Here is a 4,903-nt window from a genome sequence, read left to right as displayed (position 1 = left end):
ATTGTCTGCATGGTGTTCAATTGATGTAATAATTTGCTGTGTGCGAGTAATTAAAATGTAACAGAAATTATTGCTCAACTTGTCAACGGTTGCAGCTAATAAATCATAAAATTATGGTGCAAAATCCCAATGGCTTTACTGCTCCCCGGTGTGGTGGATTTTCTTTTTTTCCTTTCTTTTCAATTTCTTGACTCTGTGGGTTTTGCTGGTGGAGTTGTCTCTTGAGGGGGCTTTTTTGTGCTTTTTGGGGCGCTGTCTGGGTGACCTGATCAGGGTTTTGGGGGGAGGGGGGAGGGAAAATCCGTTTACATGCGGCAAATGGGCGGCAAAAGGGCGCGCGATTGCAAACGCAATGCATGGGGGGCAAAAAGTGCCGCCTCTTTGATATCAACAATCCGCGATTGATCGGATTGTCGTCCACCTTTTGAAACATGGAGCGCACATTTCCGACATAGCAGCGGAAAATCATTGGACGTACATGGAAGTATTTTTGGAATCTCAGCTCCTCGCACGCCATCCCATTGCGCGTTACGTGCAATTGCCGGAATCCGCCGCAAAGGGGAGATGATGCTCTCTTTCAGGTGCTCATCATCACCACACTCCGCCCCACCAGATCATTTCGGAGGAGGCGGAAAATGCAGCAAATCACGAGCAATCCATCGCGCGGCTAATTTCTAATCAATTATCTTTGTCTCCGGCACAGCTTTGTGACAATTTGCCGGAGATTTCCGCGGCTTACCTTTCCAATTGCGGTCATTTCAGACATTATAAGATCTGCTACATATGTACATACATATTGCACATAGCATAGATAGATAGTTAAGGTACACATAAGTGGGAGATGCGCGATATGGCAAAAAAAAGAGAGAGAAAGATGATTAAGGAAGGGGCAGATGATGGTATAGAAAATCAATTGATTGACGATAATTGATGGAGTCGACGCATTTGCAGGCAATTATCATCATTTCATTGTGAAATGGACTCACAACTCACAAGACTCACAATATGAAAGGTCTTCGTTTGCTTTGCCATCAAAGAACGCGCAAATGCGGGAGGATTATATGAAAAGCTTGTACATAAGCCTCAAGAATGGCTAAAGACAATGAATAAAGGAGGTTATTTGTGTCTGTATTTTATTTAAAAAAATATAGATTGTAGGACGATATTCCTACATGGGCTATTAAGTACCCTTAATTAGAGAGCTAACGGGTCCCGAACTGAATCGGACGAGCAACAGTGGGCTACTGATACCTATGAGTGCCTGATGAGCGGCATAGAGCTAACGACTCATCTCACTCTTTCACCCAGAGCAGTCCAACCCTAGACACACATAGTGCCACAGCTCAACGTATTATTACGGTAGAAGGGTTTCTCTACCGGGGCACATAGCATTGTTCTACATCTCGGCCTTCCTGATATGATCAATGTCCTCATTGATGAAGTGAATGGTCAATCCAGTGTACTGATTTCTTCCGCTATAATTCATCGTTGTCATCCTGTTTCTTTAATTTCTTGTTTCTTTCTTTTTCCATGATGGAGTACACATAGTACTATGAGCTCTGTGAAGCAACTAAGCCTGGGGCTCAGCAGGTGAAGACGAAGTCTTCTTGCTTCGGCTCTCGACTTGGCCAATGATTTTATCTTCCTTCTATCCAGTTTTCAATTCCTTTTATATGCGTCAGGTTGCTTTTCTTCATTGCATCTACTTGATCTTGAATCCTTGGTTTAGCGCACTCAGCTTTCAAGCGGCACACAGCCATTGCTTGACTTTGGCACATAGCCTTCCTTAAGATCTATCGAGTCCTCAATTCCTGTCGTACGCTTGAGATTCTCTTCCTTCTTTGCTTCTATCTTGTGTCTGAGCGGGGCATATAATATTTGATATTTTAAATCCTTGACATTTCTTTGTTGCATCCTCGTTGTATGGCCATAATCTAAAATGACAAAGAAATTATTCTCCATTCTATTTAGTAGTCTTACCTTGAGATCTTAATTTCATTTTTTCTGTCCTGAAAAACAACTAATTAAAATCTCGAAATAATAATAATGCCTTTCTGTAATTTCTTTTATTTGATCTCACACTTTACTACACTCAGTGGGCTTAAGATTCTTTATTTACACAAATTCAATTTAATTATCATCTGCTTGGAATTCATTGGAATTAGTTACTGATTGTGGCCATTGAACAATCAAATTTCCGGGCTTCTTGCACCTATAGTACAGTTTCTCAGAGCATTCGTCGATCTTCGGTGGTTTTCTGCTCTCTCTCCTTTTTTGGCTTCCTTGTGTGCTTCACATTGTCATTCTTCTTACCATGGCAGTACGGATGGTATCGCCCTGAATTCTACCCATAATTGCACTTGGAATCGTCTACGTTCAATGTTTTGTTCCACATCAATTAGTACGCGGAGAAGTTGCGGGAGAGATTCGAAAGTTTGTGTCAACAATGATGTCCTTAAATCCACAACGGTAGGAAAGAATTGCAACAATTAATCACGAAATTTTGCCACGTATCCAGCCTCGCTTTGGCTCTACGGATTCATTTTTCAGCTGCCCTCTCAATCTCATGGATGCACAGCACATAGAATTCTCACTCTCTCTTCCCAATGATACATAAACGTGCCTTTTCAACTTCTACAAGCCAATCTTCTGTGTCAATGCAGTCGGTCAAATCTGGATCAAATCGCTCAATTATTGCGCTTAGCTTCTTTGTTCCCATGGGCATGGCAACCGTGGTGTTTTGCCTTCTCGACTTTGTGTTTCCTGCAGTTGAAAGAATTGAATTACACATAGCATCTCTAACTTTTTACCTTTGAAAATCCTCTCTGTCTCTCTTTTCTATCATCTTACTTACTCTGCTGCGATTTCTTTGCGCAATTTATTGAAATTTTTCTTGAATTTCCTCACAAATACCTTGAAAACTCAAACGACGCAAATAAATAACAAAAATATGACACAATATCCGAACATTCAATCGGCACGACCGAAATGTCACGATGTGGTCAAATTCCAACAAAACATTTCGTGTTTCTCAATCTCGTCGAAACTTGTTTCATGAAACACGGCTAATTTCACTTTCGTATGAAACACTTCTACAAATTCGCATTTTTTCTCATGAATTTTTCTATGTAATTTAGCATAAAATATGATCAAGAATTTTCATATATCGCCTGAAAAGGAATTCTTGTTAAGACATGTTCTCAACACAGATAATTATTTTGTGCGGGTGGCCACCATTCACACAGAGAATACACAAAAGGGTTAACACAAAGAAATTTCTGGAATTGCCAAAAATTTCTCAGAATTCCATAAAAAAATGTCAAAGCTCAAAGAAACTCAATTTTTTTCTCTCTTTATTTCTTTTCCTGGGGGGCACTTAGGGGTACTTGCGGTACTTCCATCGCTGGGTGCTCCTCCACACAGTTGCTGGGGCGCTTCTCGATGGTCTTCGCAGTCCCATCTAGCCGCTTTTCGCTGCTTCTACGCCGCATTTTTTTCTCCACACGGTGGCGGCCATGTTGCTCTCGCTGCCCTCTGCGTTGTCCTCTCCGCAATTTTCCACTTTTTTCCTCACTCGCGCCGTGATTTTCACGGTTTTCCACACGCAGTGGCACACGCGGACCCTATCCCACTTCTGATATGTAGGACGATATTCCTACATGGGCTATTAAGTACCCTTAATTAGAGAGCTAACGGGTCCCGAACTGAATCGGACGAGCAACAGTGGGCTACTGATACCTATGAGTGCCTGATGAGCGGCATAGAGCTAACGACTCATCTCACTCTTTCACCCAGAGCAGTCCAACCCTAGACACACATAGTGCCACAGCTCAACGTATTATTACGGTAGAAGGGTTTCTCTACCGGGGCACATAGCATTGTTCTACAAGATTTTTACTTTAAAGAGTTTCAATTTATTTCCTAAATTTTGATCTCTAAACATGATCCATCAGAATCATCTAGAAATGATTTTTAATTTTTAAAATAGCAACGATTGCATTTCCTTTAAATTATATATTTTTCAACCTGTTGCAGGCCCCCCAAAAGTCACTCAGAAGGCACGAATTTAATTAAAACTTTATAAATTCTTTTTGTTCATTCAATAAATTTGTTATTTCAATTTGCTCACAACAATGTAAGTAATTGAGTGAAATTTCAAGAGATTCGACTTATAAATGAGAAGATCTCATTGCGGGGGGTGTTTATGCGTGCATCGTACCAGCAAAGTTATGCAGAACACCCCTTGGGGGCTCTGTGGGACCCTCCTGGTGCACAAAGTCAAAAAATTGAATGTTGAAGGTGCGTGAGATGCATATCGTGAATCAATCTAATAATAATTTACTTATTAACTTTCCTCCCTGCACCCCCAGTTCTTCCTCGCATTTGGGCACACAAATGGTGGCTAAGAGTGGAGACGGTGGAGAGAGTCCAACTGGTTGGGTTTCTTGGCGTTAAATTGGTGGACATCGGACGCCTCCTGCGGGGCAGATGGCTGCACAGTTAAGTGATTATTTTCGTTTAGCTCTTTAGCAGGTGAAGCCACGAATCAGTCGCTTTTGTGGTGTTATGCCCCCAACCACCCATCCGGAACTCCGCGACAGATGATGTGAAGAAGAAGCTGTAAGAGGAAGGGGGGACGGCTGATTGTGAAGCTTGATTATGTGACTTGACACAGCGGGGGCGGATGGGATCCACGCGAGTTTCCTGGAGGAGCCCTCTGCGTAGGAAACCCTGTCTGCTGAAGTCTCCTCATTATCTTGAAATTTATTCACTGCATCGCAGAGAGGTGACACTAATGACGATGCAATAAAGCATCTCTCGTGGGACTCGCGGAACTCGTCTGCCCCAGCATTGCCGAGCATTCCGCGAATTCATCAAACCATCCATTAAATTAATACTGAAA

At 42.1% G+C, this 4,903-nt stretch overlaps 1 long non-coding RNA gene across 1 annotated transcript; it reads right to left on the bottom strand.

Moving 5' to 3' along the window:
* Positions 1-2,047: 2,047 nt before the first annotated feature.
* LOC129793558 (uncharacterized) lies at positions 2,048-3,876 on the bottom strand. The gene is made up of 2 exons (XR_008750933.1): positions 2,855-3,876; positions 2,048-2,763 (listed from the first exon to the last, which is right to left on the bottom strand). It is a non-coding gene; the product is annotated as an uncharacterized LOC129793558 (long non-coding RNA).
* Between the last annotated feature and the right edge of the window lie 1,027 nt (positions 3,877-4,903).

Source organism: Lutzomyia longipalpis, chromosome 3 (assembly GCF_024334085.1).
Source record: "Lutzomyia longipalpis isolate SR_M1_2022 chromosome 3, ASM2433408v1".
Classification (NCBI taxonomy): Eukaryota; Metazoa; Arthropoda; class Insecta; order Diptera; family Psychodidae; genus Lutzomyia; species Lutzomyia longipalpis.
Note: the sequence above shows the minus strand (reverse complement) of the source record. Positions and strands in the feature narration are given on the sequence as shown.